At 36.4% G+C, this 18507-nt stretch overlaps 1 pseudogene; it reads right to left on the bottom strand.

Annotated features, from left to right (window-relative positions):
- Positions 1-4117: 4117 nt before the first annotated feature.
- Positions 4118-4232, bottom strand: LOC111754061 (5S ribosomal RNA; annotated as a pseudogene).
- Positions 4233-18507: the final 14275 nt, after the last annotated feature.

The raw sequence follows: 18507 nt of genomic DNA, 5'->3' as shown, positions 1-18507 counted from the left end.
GTTTGTGACTGTTAGTGGTAGTGAAAGTCATTCGAGGTAATAAATCTCTCCCATCAGCCACAAAGGTTATCAAAGATAAGTTCAGACTAATCTGTTTATTTTTCTTTGTATTTTGTATTTTCTTTGTTATTTTGTATTACACTGCAGTATTGTAATCACTTTCATAAGAATGATTTTGGATTGTGAAACAAATCATCTGAGTTTCTATTATTCTCCTGGGGAAATCTCTCTTGATAAACAATTGCTTCAGATTTTAACCATGTTTCCAGAAGGAATTATAGCATGAATCAAAGTTTTACTGTACTTTATAACTTTTATTTTATTTTGTTTTTATTTTATCTTAGTTTATGCATCACTGGAAGCGTTTCTTCACTGTACCAACATATGTTTTATATAATTATCACTTTTTCTTTTGATTATAGATTTTTAATGTAATTACATTTCAAGTGAGAATGACCTAGTCCGTGGTTTTTGTTTTTGTTTTGTTTTGTTTTGTTTTGTTTTGGTTTTTTTTTTGGGGGGGGGGCAAAACTAATATTAATTTTGGTGAAAATTCATTGGGATTAAAAATGTGAATAATATATTCTCCAGTGGTTGGGCTGGTGTTTTTATAAGCAATATTCCTTGATTGTTAATGCTATTATTCTAAACTTCATATTCATTATTTGCCTACTTGTTCTATGGAATACTAAAAGGTAAGTTAACTTTTAAGATTACAACTTTTAAGATTATAATTATATTCAAATATGACAAAGAACTAAAGTCTCTGGCAGAAAAAGATTTAAAGGTAGAGAAAAGTAAAACTTCAGGCCACTGTCTTCCTAGAAATCTCTCCTGTGCATTCTATGACAAAGATATACTAAAACAAAAGGTGATGATAATGCCAAGGTGAGTGTCTTTCACTTTTCCATGAACAGTGGAACTAATCAGATTGTAGGTAAAATAGTAAGAAACCAAATAATGCAGAGAAAAATGAAAGAGGGATTTTTTAAAATTTCTTTTTGAGGCAGGGTCTCTATATGCTTTTCAGGCTGGTCGCTTTGTAGCCCAGGCTGGTCTCAAGCTTGCAATGATCCAGTTGCCTCACTCTTCTGAGTGTTGGGGTTACAGGAGTATGCCACCATGCCTGGCCTGAAAAAAAGATTTTGTGCCCTTGTTTTTCAGAACCATAGCCATGCTTAAACACGAAAAGTTGGACGTCACAGTGTAGTTAATTTTTTTCCATTCTTAAAACATGCACACTGAAGCCTTGGCCTCCAAGGTGACTAAATGTGGAGATGGATTTTTCTAAAGAAGTCAGATTCAAAATGTTGTAAAGGCAAGGCTCTAATCCCGGAGTACTTGGGGAGCAGAAAGTGAAACGTGGACAAGGACACGTAAGAAAGTAGCTGCCCACTCTCCAGAGGGTGAGTCGTCTGCAGAGATCAAATCTACTGGAACCTAGACTTTGTGATCTCCACTCTGACACTGGAGATTAAGCCACTTAGTGCATGAAATTTCATTATGAGCAGACTAGTACCCAGACATTACAGCACACATACACACACACACACACACACACACACACACACACACACACACACTCAGACTACAAAACCTCAACATAGCTTATAGATCTAAATGCAGAATACAAAACTTCAAAAGTTTTAGAAGGAAATTAATGTGATGTTTGTTTTAATGATGACTTTTTAAGACACAACACCAAGGAGCTGGGGATTTAGCTCAGTGCCATAAGCACCTGCCTTGCAAGCAGGCGGTCGTGAGTTCAATCCCTGGTACTGATTTAAAAAAAAAAAAAAAAAAAAAGCTTAAAAAAAGACACAACACCAAATACCTAACCCATGAAAGCGAAGAAGATCACTAAAAAATTAAACTTGAGGCTGGGAATTTAGCTCAGTTGCATAAGTGCCAGCGTTGCAAGGGCACAGTCATGATTTCAATCCCTAGTACCAAAAATAAATAAATAAATTGAATTAAATTTAAAATCCTGTTCTGTATGATACAGAAGATTTTAAAAATATAAAAATCTACAACTTGAGAGAAAATGTTTACAAAACTTATATTTTATAAAATATTTGTCTCCAAAATATACAAAGAACTCTTAATCATAAGGAAAACAAAATCAATTAAAAAATGATCAAAAAGATCAGAATAGATAACTATGTATGTAAAACAACACTCAATATCATTTGTTCTTAGACAATTGTAAGAGGTTCCAAACATACCGACTACAATGGCTAAAGTACAAATCGGACTGAACAGAGGCCCTGAGAGTACTGAATGCCAGGATTCTCTCAGCACATGCCTGATAATATTGAGAATAAAACTTCGCAGTTACTTTGGAAGACAGTTTGCCAATTTCTTACAGTCGTTTTATGTGAGCCAACAGTTGAAAACCCTCTGGTTGGGGGTGGTGAGATAGTCTATGTGGCTCTATAATGATGGATCCAGGATGTGAGCTCTTAGGATTTACTGATAGGATTTCAAAAAGCAGTTCCACACAAAAACAATGGTACATAACTGTTATTTTTTTCTATATTTTATTTAAAGAAAGACTAAGCAAAACAGAAAATAAATAAAAATAATATATACATTCAGAGAAAAAAAATAAACTGTACAAAATCACTAGTTGATGTTTACATATTGTCGTTTTACAAATAGTTGTTCAAGGTACAAGAGTGGAATATGTAAAGTGGGAATTCAAACAGCGAGACTGTAAACAGTTCTGTTCAACTGTCCAACAAAAACTTAGTAACATGGTTGTCAATCCTATGTACTTAAACATACATGCAGTTATCCATATCTTCATTTATGTTTAGATTAAACAAACTAAAGCAAGTTAAAATCATTCTGAACAAAGAATACAACTGTTAATGGCAGTTTTTTTTTTTTCTTTATAATTTCCCTAACCTGCAGGCAAACAAGGTCTCTCACAATAAGTGAATTAGTCAACAAACTGTGATACATTCAGACAGTGACACATTCTTCAGCCACAAGGACTTAGCCACAGGTTGGAGAAGCTGCAGAGAAAAAGGAGCCTGTACATTGTATGTATGAATGAAAATCAGTACGACCACTGTGGAAGCTATTACAGCAGTTTCTCAGAAAACCTACCATTTAAAACTACCATACATCCTGGTAATACTCCTTCTACATATCAAGCTGAAGGAAATAAAGCCAGCATAAAAGTAGAGATGCTGTCATACCCACGTCTGCTAAGTTACTGTTGAGGGCCCAGGGCTGGAGGCAGCCGGTGGGCCTGCCAAGCGATGGAGGTGTGTGGTGTGTGCACGCACTGGAGAGTCATTCAGCTTTAGGGAAGGAGGAGTCCCATCATTTGCAGGAAGATGGATGGAGCTGGGGTGTGTTATGCTGAATGAAATAACTGAGACACAGAAACACAAGTATTACACGTTATCTTTCACTTGTTAACACAGAAGAGGGAAGGGCCTGGAGCAGGTGAGGGTGAGGGAGGTGGAAGCCATGGCGGGTGTGATCAGTGTGTGTGTTTTGGAAATGTCCAGTAAAACCAATTAATTTGAATAATTAATACATATTGTTAGTAACTTTACAAAATGAACCATCAGACCATGAAAAGGGAGGAAAGTTCTAAATGCATGTTAGCTGAGACAAGCCAGGGTGAAAGGCAACACCCTACAGGATTCTATGAAGTAGGAAAAGTTACAGAGACAGCAAGAAAGGACTGAGGCAGCTGCGGGTTTCCATGGGTGGGGGAAATATGAAGAGGTAAAGCTCGGGGTCCTCCAGGTGGGGGGTGAAAGCAGTCTGAGTGAGTCTACAGTGAGGGATCCAGGATGTGATGAAGTTTTCAAGACCTGTAGAACCATGCAACACGGTCAACCTTAACACAAGCTGTCTACTTCGGTAAATAATGCTACATTAGTTTTGGTTTAGTGACTGAAATAAGTATATTATGCTAATGCAAGACATCAACCATAAAGAAGAATAAACTTAAAACTTTTATAGGCAGAACAGAATCGGTCAAGTCAAAAGGGTGGACATAATAGATAATGTAAAAACATAATACAAGGTGATCAACAATGGTTACCATAATGCCTCCCGCTTTTTTTTTTTTTTTTTTTTTTTTTTTTTTTATAGCCTACAGCACCCGGTATTCCCAGGCGGTCTCCCATCCAAGTACTAACCAGGCCCGACCCTGCTTAGCTTCCGAGATCAGACGAGATCGGGCGCGTTCAGGGTGTCCTGTTATGTCACATTTGGTTTTACTCTCTTCCAAAAAAGTAATAAGAACCGTGGGAGCAATGAAACCCAAAATGTGTAATAGTCATGATACAAAAGAGAGGAAAAGAAAGTGCTCCAAACTATATAACTGCATGTATATTTAAATGTATAAGATAGAAAATGATATCACAGAGTTTTATTGGATCAATGAACAGAACTGTTTGCAGTATCATTGATGGAATGTCCACTCTACAAGCTTTAATTTTGTGACTTGAACAATTATTTCTAAGATGACAATATGTAATCCATTAACTAGTGATTTCCTACTGTTCATTTTTTTCTGTAAATCTGTATAACTTGTACCCTTTCCCTGCTTTTTTTTTCTTTTCTCCTTAAATAAAATTAAAAAAAAAAACTTTTATAGGCATGTGTATGCAGTTTAAGACCATACTCATAAGTGAAATAAATGAGACTCATACGTGTGACATCCTCCTGTCTCTCTGATATGAGGAACTCAAAGAGTAAATAAAGTCAAAATATACAATAGAAATTATGAAATGGGAAGAAATTGTTCAAAAAAAAGAAAGTAACGAGGATGGGTGAAAGGGGAAAGGAAGGAGAGAAAGGGGAAGAACGCAAGTCAGTTACACTGTTAGTGTCTCTTAGTTCATTAAAGAGGAATGTTTGTGCTAAAATTGATTGGAGAAATTGTAATTTGCATATGTTGTACTCTAAATAGCGACTTTAAAAATCATATGCAATGTATTAATTATTGCTATTCTCCTATTACCTTGTTATGAAATTTTGTTTGATTTTTTTTTCCATAAAATAAAAAAAAAAATACAGTGAGTATAAGAGCTAGGGATTGCCTGGAAACTCTAAAGACATGAAGGAAAAATGAGAAGAATATGCAGGCGCTGGGTGCCAGCCCGTGGTAACTGAGACAGAGACTGCACCGTGAACGGAGCCATGGGTGTCTGGCCTGTCTCAGCCTCCTGCCTGCGGGGCACCGGTGCGGGATTATAGGTGAAAGGACTTGCGGTCTTTGCTGGTGCCGCCAGGCAGAAGGGGGAGAAAGAAGAGGTGGAAAAAAGCACAGCACTTGGAAAGGTTAAATTTCAGAGCTTCCCAGTTGCAAATTCCTATTTCATAATTATGAGCTGAAGTTTGTAGTGGCAAGTTTATTATTTTTCTTACAGTCCCATTCCTTCAAAATGATATGAGTGCTAGTGCTAAGAAAGACTGGAAAGTTCATCTCAAAGAAAGTAATGCTAGAAAGGAGGCCCAGAGAGCACTCCGTCTACATTTTGCTCATGTAGGTGTTTTTCTTGGCTCATTTAGCAGATTTTAAAAACATTTTAAAATGTTTTGCTGGACTGAGACTGTTTCAAATGTAATTATCTTCTTAGGAACTTACCACACTTTGGAGTTTCCTGAGATCTGCAACACAAAAACCAACATGATTCAGATTATGAATTTCTTGAATAACAATTTGAAGTATTTTAGTACTGTATCTTTGGTCACCTGAAGGAGAGTTAATATATTCATGCGTAATTCAGCAGTACTGTACATTCAAGTAAGGACAAGATAGTACCTGAATAAAGGTGATGGAGTTATTCTACATCATCTGGGATTTGCTTGTTTCTTTTTTATTCCAGCTTAATTAGAACCATTTCCTATAGTATGACAGAGACAGAAGGTCTATAAACACCAGGTATTTTATGAGCTTTTCTACTTTTTTAAGTGAGTCACATGTGGTGCAAAATGATGAGTTATTGTCACTGTGGGTTAATGGGGCTTTAAATAAAATTAAAACAAAGCCTTGAAACTAAATATTTCTAAATTTAAAAGAATGATTTGTCTTTGCCAAAGAAAATAATATTTTCCCACACACGAGTAGAACAGTCATTATGTACCTTCACCTCCCTGTAACAATGTCTAAACCATTAAAATGACCTGCGATAGAAGAAGGGCAGGAACCCCATTATGATGAAAAACATCTGTAAATCCTCAGAAAAGGGGAAAACAGACACTCTATTTATCCAGAATTTACACTTAGTGAAAAAAAAAAATCCCAAACTACAGAGGATTCCAGCTGTTCAAGTATTTTTAATTCAGATCTATGTGCATTTCAGCAGAGAGCTCCATGGCAGCTTTACAGTAGCTGATACGTCCTTCTAAGGATACAGCGTTGATTGCTCATCCTAGCAGCTTTCATCAGATCAGTAGCTCTGTCGCCCAGGAACATTTAGCATCCTCTGGGGAGCATGACAGTTGGTATTTGGCAAGAGCAGGCTGGCACACCCCACCAGCCACAGGATGCCCCACCAGAACTGGGTGCAGCACTGAGCTCAAGAGCTCAAGCTATAGCAAAGAAACCTCATCCAGAAACAGGTCTGAGCACACTGTGCCTGGGGTACACCTATTTACCCATCATGGGAAATGAAAGAAGGTATGTTTCTTACCCTCAAACTCCAGCCTCTGCCACTAAATCAGATATTTTCATGTGCCATGAAACTTAATGTTGACTCTTTTCTATTTTTGAAATGTAGATTCTCACTGAGCTATGTCCCCAGCTCTTTTTACGTTTTGACATGGGGTCTTGCTAAGTTGCTAAGTTGTCCAGGCTGAGTTCAGACATGAGAGTTTCCTGTCTCAGCCTCTAGAGTGCTGGATTACAGGTATGGACTACCACACTCTGCTTAATATTATTCTTGAGAAGAAAACAAACAAGTGTAATTTCTTTTTTCCAACATAGTAGCTAAAATATTTCAGAAAATAAGTTACTTTGCCAATATTCTTTATTCAAATGTGAAACTATATTACTGTTGTATGAATCACAGATGATAGAGAAGTATTCACAGAGCTTGTGCTGGACTGAATTATAGCTCATAGAAACGTAAGTGTCTACTTGGACTCTGAGATTTTGATCTGACTGGCAAAGGGGCCGAGGTAGAGTGAGTACTGTGGAAGGTAGAGATGAGGCCATATGAGGTGGTAATAGGATCTGAGTCCAGTGTCAGAGAGGCCAGGAGAGGAGAGGAGAAGGAAGGAGAGGAGGAGAGAGGAGTGGAGGAGGCAGGAGATGAAAGGATCCACACTGAGAAGGTGCTCCGAAGACAGGCAGGGTTTGGAGTTGCTCTCTGCAGTCAGGGCAGTCAGGGGAGGAACGCCTCTGAGCTGGCAGGAGTTTGGAAGCCAGGAAGGGTTACTGCACACAGCCACACTTTGTGTTCTGATTCCTGGCCTCCAAGACTGTGAGACAAATTGCTTTTTCATTTTTAATCAAATCACCTGGGGCAATTTGTTATAGCAGTGAGAGAATCCTGGGGCAGAGCCGAGGCCTGAGAGGTGGGTCACATGCAAAGGTGTAGGGGAAATGGGTCCCATAACCCTTCCATGACCAGGGGAAGGCCGACAAGGGCAGACACAAGTGTCAGCAGGCGCCAGGTGACTGTCCTGGTGGGTGGCTGGCTGCCCATGTGTGAATGCTGGCTTGTGAGTCTGCAGACTTTTACCCAGGGTGCACAGGAAAGGAAACTGAGAGATCCCCAGTGTGCGGCAAGGATGGGCAGGTGGAACTGTCTCTGCTGTGTGGAGGGCATGGGCCCCTGAAGCTCAGCATCTAGGTGACGCCTTATCAGACAGGCAGTGCGTGCATGCCCAGCTTCTCCAGGGTCATGCTAAAACTACTGACTCCCAGGAGGCTTTGCTGAGTGTTCAGGTTGAATGCATGAACATGGGAGCTGGGAGATGGGAAAGGCGAGGAGGCCATTAAACACCAGCCACATGGGTCTTGAAAATGTTGCCCAAAGAGAGAAACACTTGTAAAACCAAACTAAAAATAACTGTATGTGTATTTGTCTCATTCCATGTCTAGAACAGAGTCTGACTCCTGGTAGGTACTCTATAAATTATTTTTGAAGGATGGAATAATAGTGCATTGTGCAGAAAAAAAAAAAATATATATATATATATATATATATTCCAAACAGGGTCTATTAGTTATTAGTGTGTATTTTTTCTTAAAATATATCAGTATTCATCATTAATTGTATGAATTATCTTTTTAAATTAATAATAAAATCACATTTGATTACATATGAAAATGAATTCTTTGAGGTTTAAATATTTGGTGCTGAATATTTGAGTACAGACATGGAATCAAAAGAAATGACAGCAGGGAGTAGTTTATCTGCCCCTTTGGGAAGCACGTGTCTGCTATATTATTCTAAGACTTTCGTGTCATTGAAATTGTGGATTATTGCTTCCAACTTGCATTCTTGAGAGATCTCATTTGGTTTTAAAAATAAAAATACTCACAGTCACTTTGAAAGAACAGCTAAGGTTAACCATGAATCTACTCTGTAGATTTCCACTTGTGGGAATTTACACAAGGAAAATAAAATTACATCTTCTCAAAAGAAATTTTCATCAAAAATATCATAGCATCATTTCTCACAATAGCAAAGTACCGCACTGGAAATGGCTTGGCTGCCCGCCACTAATGAGCAGAAACAGAATGAATCATTAGTCAGAAGTGACAAGTAACTGGTACTCACTAAGATATTCGTGAATCTTATGAAATAGTGAAAGGTAGTAGCTCTTCGATCTACTATAGGTACAGTAATGGTTACTTCCATAGGTTCTGGATGAAGGAAGTTATTATAAACAAGCACAGGAAATTTTCTGGTGTAGTGTTTTGAAAGGAGATCACGTAAAACAAGTTCACATGGCAATGCTCAGACAATGGCACATTCTTTACTTATTTTATCAAAAATAAAATATTTGCAATGATTGAGCCCTAATACCCAGCGTGTACAGCTTTTGGAGGGTGTAGGGTACTGAAGTCAGTGACAGAGGTGTGTGAAGAAGTGAACTGATGAATTCATGAAGGGGGAGACGTGTGCTCTAAAGGAGGCCTGGTAAAACGTTAATGTTAACAACGGAACCTAGGTTGTGGTTATGTAGGTGTTACATTTATTTCAGCTCTTCCATAGTTTGAAATAGTCATAATAAAATCTAGGGGCAAAATTAAAATAACTCTTTGTAGCTTATGCTTCAATTTTCTAATTAATATTCACAGCAGGGTTGCTTTTAAAACGTTTAAAAATATTTTATTTCCATAGAAACCAAAAAGATTAGCATAATTCTCTTTCATTAAAAACTTTTATTTAATTTGATTTGTCTGTTTATTAAGATTTGTAATATTCCTTGTGTTTTCCAGCTTTTAAATTATAATTGGGTAATGCATCTCCATCTTTATAATCATAGTTAATTTAATTCTTACATATGATAGTACAAAATTTCCTGGTCCAAATATTTGCTTCATTAGCCATATGATGGATTTTAATTTGAGCACTTTTAAAAGTCCACTCAGAGCAATTTATGTGCTATAGTATCAAATGATAAATTTATAGGTAGTCAAAATTCTATTTTTTGACAGCTCACTGACCAGAATACATAATAACCTGGACTTAAACATTAATTTACCTGCTGATTGTGTCCACAAATATAGCTCAGTGTTTTCTGGGCTGACCTCAGGATTGCTGTAATTCTTGGACTATCCTGGCACTTGGGAATGCTGCTGTTCCTTGGGATGCTTTGCACACACTGTGTGATGTTGAAACGTAGATCAACATATGGCACCTCATGTTATATTCAGCACTTGATGCCACTGTAGAGTGACTTTCAAGGGAGACTGACCTAGCAGTTCTGTGTCACTCAGTCAGGCATGAGAGCCTGCAATAGGTTTCACTAGAACTTGCTTATGTGAGGATTTAGTCCTGGCATTTGGTTCTTCTGGAGATATTGTTTCACATGCACCTACGTTCATATTTTGAAGGAATAGTTGTCATATTTATTCCCCAAACTCACTTAATGGAATCTACTTTTTTTCTTTTTTGTTACCAGGGATCGAACTCACGAGCTCACACTTTCCAGGCAGGCACTTATGGCACTGAGCTAAATTTCCAGCCCTCGAATCCACTTCTAAAAGGTAAAAAAAATCAAGATTCAGGAAAGAAATATCATTTTGAAAGGTCCTGGAATTATAAAAATATATTTATTCTATTTTATATTTAACATGTAAATATTTAAATTATAACCATGAATTAATTATTTGTATATTGAATTTATTTTATAGAAAAGAGGTAAAACAAAATAATAAGAGAATAACAATAGTTAATACATTACATATTTTTATCTTTAAAGTAATTGCTAAGGATACAAGATATGGAAAATATGGACATTAACATTTCTCCAATTGATATTAGAACAAACCTTCCTTTTTAATGATCTAAGAGCCACTAAGCATATGGCTGATTTGCATTTTTTGCTTTTCCCTTTTCACCGTCCTAGTTCTTTTTTCCTTTTGAACAATTTCTTCCTATTTCACAATATTTTTATACATTTCAGACTGTATTTACTCTTTAAATTTCTCACACAATAGAAACAACAGGATGCTTACACATATGGGTCTGATTTATTTCATATATCAGTATGGTCGCAAATTGCATCCTTTTATGTATAAAACTTTCAAGATTATCTTTCTTTATGACTGAATAGTACTCCATTGCATAAAAATATCATGTTTTTAATCCATTATTAAGTCTATGGACATTTGTACTGTTTCCAATATCTAGATATTACAAATTGTGCTGCTATAAATATGAGTGCACATGTATCACTGTGGCATGATGTTTTAAATTCTTTTAGAAAGGTACTCAGAAGTGGAACAACTCAGTAGAATGGGACCTCTACACCTAGTTTTTTGAGGAATCTCCACACTGATTGCCATAGTGGTTGTATTAGTCCATATTTTATTCAACAGTAAAATAGGGTTTCTTTCTGCATATAGTCCCTCTAGCATGTATCATTGGTTGATTTCTTGATGATAGCCATTCTTTCCAGGGTGAGATGGAACCTCAGTGTTATTTTAATTCACATTCCTCAAATGATCAGTGATAGTGATCTTCTTGTATTTATTTGCCGTTTGTACTTTTTCATCTGAGAAGTGTGTTTTTGTCTAGATATCCATTTTTGGATTGAGTTTTTCAACTTTAGGGATCTGATTGTTTTCAATTCTTTATATATTCAAGTGCTTTGAGTGACAGTTGGATAATTTTTTTTTCCCCAATCTGTGGGTTATCCTTTACTTTGCTGGTGATTTCTTTTGCTATGCAAAAGTTTTTTTTGTTTGTTTGTTTGTTTGGTTTTTTTTTTTGTTGGTTTTTTTTAGTAACATGAGCTCTCAGTTGTTGATTCTTTGAGTATTTCCAATGCAATATGGGTTTTGTTTATGAAATCCCTGACTATACTTATAAAATTTCTACCTATGTTCTTTTCAAGTAGATTTAGTCTTTCTGCTTTAATGTTTAGATCCTTGATCTACTTTGATGTTAGTTTAGTGCATGATGATAGAAATGAATCTAGCTTAAGGTAAGGCATGTGGAAAGCCAGTTTTTCCAGCACCAGATTTTAAAGAGGATATCTTTCTGCCAGTGAACATATTTGGCATCTTTGTCAAAAATAAGGTGACTGAGTGTCTTTGTTGCTGCATGTGCATCTTCTAATGTGCTCCACTGAGCCTCACATCTGGTTTTTTCCAAATACCATGATGATAAATATGTTTGTCTTGTTCATGATTTTAGAGAGAAAGCTTTTAGTTTTTGTCCATTTAGTACAACATTGGCTGTTAGTTTGTCATAGATGGCTTTATCAAGATATATGATTGAGATAAAGACCCTTTCTTCTAATTTTAGTAGGGCTTTTATCATGAGTGAGTGCTGGACTTTGTCAAAGGCTTTCTCTGCGTATATTAACATGATCGTGTGAGTTTTTTCTTTGGTTCTGTTGATATGCTATATTACATTTATTGATTTGCATATGTTGAACCTTCCCTATATTCCTGGGATGAATCCCACTTGGTCAGTGTGTATAATTTTCTTAATGACTTGCTGAATTCTGCTTGCTTGTATCTTGAGGATTTTTGCATGTATACTCATTAAGAAGATTTACTTGTGCTTCTCATTTTTGGTTGGTTCTTTCCCTGATTTTGGTATCAGGTAAACACTTTCCTTCATTAATGAGTTAGGGAGTGTTGCTTCCCTTTCAGTTTCATAAGAGCTTCAGGGGTATAAGTATTAATCTCTAAATTCCTTGTAAAATTCAGCAGTGAATCCATTGGGACCTGGACTTACTTTGTTGGTAAGTTTTTCATTGCATTTCCAATATCATTGACTGATATTGGGTGATTCAGACTTTTTATATCTTCTTGATTCAGGTTTGGGAATTCATTCATATTAGAAATCTGTTCATGTGTTCTGTGTTTTCTATCTTTCTCATTGTATGAACCTGAGTCTTTTTTTTTTTTTTTTTTTTTTTTTTGGATAAGGCTGGTTAAGTTTTCATCAATTTAATTTATTCTTTTAAAGATCCAACTCTTTTAATTTGCTAATCATTTGTATTGTTTTCTTAATCTCAATTGCATTAACTTCTGCTCTAATGTTTATAATTTCCTCCCTTCTTTGGGCTTGATTTGCTCTTCATTTTCCAGAAGATTGAGTTGCAATATGAGATTGTTTATTTGTGTTCATTCTGTTTTCCTGTTGTGAGAATTCTTCACTATAAATTTCCCTCTAGGACTTCTTTCACTGTTTCTCACAGATTCTGGAATGTTGCATCTGCATTTTTATTTAATTGTAGATATTCTTTTATTTCCCCTTTAATTTCATCTGTGACCCATTGGTTGTTCAGGATGTTGTTATTTAATTGCCAGGAGTTTTTGTGGAGTAGTTTTGCCATTAATTTCCAATTTCATTGCACTATTATCCGATAATATGCATGGGATAATTTCAATCCTTTGCATTTACTTAGGCATGTTCTGTGGGCTAGTATGTTATATAATTTAGAGACCATCCACGTGCAGCTGAGAGCAGTGTGTATTCTGAGATGGCTGTTGGGTGGAACACTCTGTAAACGGGTACTACTTCCGTTTGTTCATCGATTCTGTTCTATTGTTGTTCTTGGAATTGTGGTTATTTTTATCTCTGTCTAAAAACTTTTAGCACCCTTTTTGTGTTGGTTTGGTGGTCATGAATTTCTTTAGTTGTTTTTTGTTGTATAAGTATCTTATTTCTCTGTTAATTTTAAAAGATAGTTTTGCATGGTGCAATAATCTGTGTAGAAAGTGGTTTCCTTTCAGGACTTAAAATACTTCAAACCAAACTCTTTTTGACTTGAGAATTTGGGTTGAGAAATCTGCTGTGATTCTATTATGCTTCTCATTATTGGTGCTGTGTTTTTTTTTTTTTTTTTTTTTTCCTCTGACAGCTTTCAGTGTTCTGTTCTTGTGCTGAATTTCAGGGTTTTTGATTATCATATTTTGGGGGTAGATTTATTTTGAACATGACTAATTGAGGTCCTATATGCCTCACTTATCTGTATGCCAGAATCTTTTCCATGCTTGAGAAATTTTCTATTACCCCCGAAAATAGTTTTTTACGCCATCTGTGTTGATCTGATTTTCCATTGACTATAATTATTATTATATTTTATTTGATCATGGCAGCTGTGGAACTTTATTTCCTGATCTTTCATTATTTTCAAGAGATCTTTCCCTTCTTGGTCACTAGCCAAGATCCTGCCTTTAGGATCTGAAAGTCTGTCTTCAGTTATGTACAAGTGGCTTTTCCAGCTTTCAATGGAATTTTTAATTTTCTAGCTATCTGTTTGAAACTGTTTCATATGTTGTTTCTTTTCCATATTGATCATTGATGATTTGCATCTTCTTTACATAATTGTCTATTTTTTTTTATTTATCTCTAGATTTGCTGAGCATTTCCTTTATAAATGTTGACATTTCTATTTTTGTTGTTGTTGCTGTTGTTTTTGGGAGAGTGCCATGGGTCAAATGCATGACCTTTGCACTTTGTACCAGGAGGGCACTTTTGCTACTGAGCTAAACCACTGGCCTGATAGTTATTTTTCTTTTTTCTTTTGTTTTTCTTTTTACATGAGACTTGTTTTCTGATTTAATTTGCTCTATAGCTTCATGAATTTGTTTCTTTACTTTAGTTGCTACCTTTTCTGAACTGTCAGGTGTGTGTCTCCCCTTTTCCTCTAGCTCATTGTCTCCTGAACTTGTTTTGGGTGTGCTAGTTTACAGTTCCAGTTTGCTTCTCTGTGTCGTCCTTTGCTACTTCAAAAGTCTTTAAATTTTTATGTGTGTTGATTCTTATAGGTTTTTGTAGGTGGTAGCTTTATCATTATTATCAAGCCTCTCTAGATGGGGTTTGTTCCTCAGGGATGTCTTCTGTGTGTAGCAGGTTCTTGGTTTGTGTGTGTCACAAGGCCCTATATTTCCAATTAATTTAAGAGCAAGATGTTGTTATCTATTTGGCGAAGTTCCCTCTCTGTTGGTGCTGGGGTATGGTGATGGAATTACCCCAGAAATTCTCAGTATTGTTACAAAAGTGAGAATAACTGATTAAAACAGATATACCACCCCAGCTAAAGCAGTTTAATTAGCTATAAAAATAGCATCCAGTGTAGTTTAGAAACTGAAAAGCTGTATTAATTTTATCTTTAATTATAAGAACAAAATTTGCAGTTATATTACAGAATTAACTGTGAATCTGGAGCTTGTATATAAAGTGTTTCCTCTTCATAGAGTGGCCTTACATGTGATCTGGAAACTTAAGAAAGATAGTGAATAAAGCAAAGATAACTCTAAAAGAAGTAGAAACCAGCCTGGAAGACAAAGAAGGATCATACAATATTTGAGAAACTAGAGAAGAGGGCAGAAGAGAAAGAATGAAGTTGTAAGCGAGGAATTATCTGAAATTGGCCTCCGAGTATGAGGTGATGGGGTGTGGGATTAGATTTCTGTGTCTGGAGTTCTCCTGAGCAATTAAAAAAAATAAAAAGATGGAAAGAGAGAGAGAGAGAGAGAGAGAGAGAGAGAGAGAGAGAGAGGCTCCACGTGCTTGCTCCTATTCTGTTTCTTTGTTCCCAAGCACAGCACTGGTTCACCTAACTTACCCCCCTTGGCTCATATTGCTACAGTTGCTTTTGACAGTTTCACTAGTCCCTCCATTCATCCTGTGAACCGTGGGTGGGGCCCTGCTCTGTGGCTGACATTTCTGAGAATCTCTGGGCTTTTTCCCACACTCTTCACCTGGATCTTGGCATCTACAGTGTTCAGGGACACCTTCTTAAAATGTAATAGCACAATTTAACATTATTAATATCACATTTGAGTTTTCATACTATGTTTTACAGGCATTTAATCCCCAAAACAATATGAAGACTTCATTAACTTCCTCAAGGTCCTCTCTTAATACATTGTTACTCAATTAATTTTATTTTGAAACCTCTCTCTAGTAATAAAACCTATTTTTATTACTTAATATTAACTGAGTATTATGTGGCCTAAATTTACATTATCCTTGAATAATGGTTTTCACTGTAATTCCTGATTTTATGGAATTTTTCTACTATTGTTCTTTTCCAAATTCTCTTCAGAACATATTTGCTTCTAATTATTTTTGTGATATCTGAATATCAGAGGGAGAGGTCTTAAGGATCAAAAATGGGTCAGTGATTGGTCCTGAGAGTGGTGAGATTAACCAGGAAATATTTTCATATCATGCCAAGTTTACAAGTCTTATCCTGAGTGACTGGAAACAGATTACAGAGCACTTGAACAATGAGGAGATAGGGAGAGAGGTGGCTGTTGATGCATACTACTTAGTATGTATTAATTGTATTTTTTGTTGATGTGCATTACTTATAATTAGATGTAATTAAATATAATTAATGTCTCTGATAGTGAGTCATTGGATAAATAGAATTTACACCTGAATTTTTTTTGAATGGTATTGGGATTGAATTTGGGCTTTCTCAGCTACATTGTAACAATTTTAATTTGTTTGTTAGTTTTGTTTTGGAATAGGGTCTCAATAAGTGGCTAAACTGCCTAGAGAGGATACAGTTTTGCAAGTCTCAGCTTCAGTCTTCCAGAGCTTTGGATTAGGGCTGTAGGCCACCACCTCTGCTTCAAATCACCTTGTTAACCAACTTTTTCCAGGTCCAAATCACCTTGTTAACCAACTTTTTAAAGGCCACTGTGAAGGTTGAGGAGTGAAAATCTGAGAAGGTACAGGGGAGAAAGAGTTTATTTGTAGGAAATCAGAATCTATTAAGATTTTCTTTATATGTCAAATCTTTGCCAACATTTATGTTTATATTTTTAAAAGTCCCAAAGCTGGCCAGACAGGACTGGCAGGTACAAGGAGCAGCAGTGACTTCAGTCAGTTGCTGCCTTCCCAAATGGGATTGGTGGGGTATGCTTGGCCTGGGTCACATCCCTGGCTGAGACCCAATAAGTTATCTCAAACCAATTTCCTATACCCGGCAGTGCACACTAATGCAGTGAAGGCCTCAGCAGGTTGACTGACACAGAGGAGAGGGGCCAGCATATGCTGCCTCTGTTTGTACCTCAATAGCACACTGAAGTGGGCAGTATCACATAGTCAGTGCACTTCAGAAGAATTGTAACCAACAAAGAAAGAAACTGGGGCCTCATATATACACATGTATGGAAGAAACAAAAAATATGAGAAGAAGAAGCAACAAGAAAAAGCCCCCAGCCCCAAACCAGAGAACATTGATTTAGGAAAGGTAAATACAAAGGAGATTAAGGACAGCAAACATGCAATATCAGACACGGCACCAGTGGACATAAAGAGATATCTTCAGGACCTCATAGACAAGTTCAAAAGTAAAGTATTTAATGAACTAAAGCAAGACATAAATAGATTAATAAAAAGAAAATGCTAACCACCTCTCAAGAAGACACAGAAGGAAGAATGGAGGAACACAAACAAAAGGGAGAATCATTTGACTAAGAATATATAGAAAACATAGAATACATGAAGCAAGTTCAAAGAGATTACCAGGAAACTAAAAACTCCATTGCAAGCTGGCAAAACTGCTTGAAAGAAATTAAGGATAGATTATCCAAGCTGGAGGACAGGTTTGCAATGTGAGATCATGAAAGTTTTATTAAAAATAACAAGGAAACAAGGAGTAACAGTACAAAGGCTAGAAAATGAAAGAGGTTCTATAACTTATGAATAAAGAATGTGAATGAAGGAGCAGGAGTACAAGCAAAGGAACTACAAAGACTATTCACAGAAATAATTAAGGAAATATTCCCAAAGATAGGAAAAGAAAAAGATATTCAGATGTATGAGACATACAGGACTCCAGCCACCTACAACCAAAACAGAACCACACCCAGGAATATAATAATCAAGATCCCAGAATTCAACACAACAACAGAATATTAAAAGCTGTCAGATACAAGAAAAAAATTTTTATAAGGGAAAGTCCATCAGAATTATGGCTGACTTCTTAACATAAACCATCAAATCAAGAAGAGCTTGGAGCAAAGTATTCCAAGCCCTGAAAGAAAATAACCTCCAGCCCAGATTGATGTACCCTGAAAAACTGTCTCTAGGAAATTAATGGAGAAACAAGATGCCTCCAAGACAAAGAGGAACTGGGGGAATTCGTGACCACCGATCCAACTCTACAAAGAATATTGCAGGACATTCTAAATAGAGAGAAAAGTACCAGGATTCCAGGAACAGTGGCAGAGAGGCTTCAATGAATGGAGCAGAAAGTGAAATGAAAAAGGCAAACAGAAAACTAATGATGGAAAAGGAGCACAACAGAAATGAGGTAGAGAAGGTTGGTTATAATCTGTAATATAGATGCCCTTGATACACTAAATTTAAAAAAAAAGAGAGTCATAGACAGAGTAGATCAGGAGGTAGGGTCCACTGAGGTGCTCTTTACAGGAAATATAATTAACCTGAAAAAGGATGTATGGATCAAAAATCAAACATATGAAATCAGTGTTTGTGGCAGGGAACCAGAGAGTAATATGGGCAACTGGACCAGTATTTGTGGATAGGCGGGAAAGACAGGCTTTAATAGATAAAGGAATACAATTAGAGATCAAGTTCAGGAGGGAGAAGGTTCAGAACTAGTTAGGTAAGTAGTATCCCCCGCAATTTAAAATTGAGGGTGTTGATGAGACCCAAAAATGCACAGTACACCCTGGAGGAGTGAAAGGGAAGGAATAATCTTAAAAAAGACAATAGGAGATATTGTTAATAGTGTATCAGGAAATAAAACCCATATTATTTGCACTGCTCTGCTTAGATAGAACTTATTCTGTCCCAATTTGTCTACAAGCACTAGATTTGAAGGTGCAGACAGCTATCCCAAAAA

This window comes from Cavia porcellus, unplaced genomic scaffold, assembly GCF_034190915.1.
Source record: "Cavia porcellus strain 051 isolate PalLab524CR breed Dunkin Hartley unplaced genomic scaffold, mCavPor4.1 scaffold_16, whole genome shotgun sequence".
Taxonomy (NCBI): Eukaryota; Metazoa; Chordata; class Mammalia; order Rodentia; family Caviidae; genus Cavia; species Cavia porcellus.
This window is presented reverse-complemented; position numbering and strand designations above follow the sequence as displayed.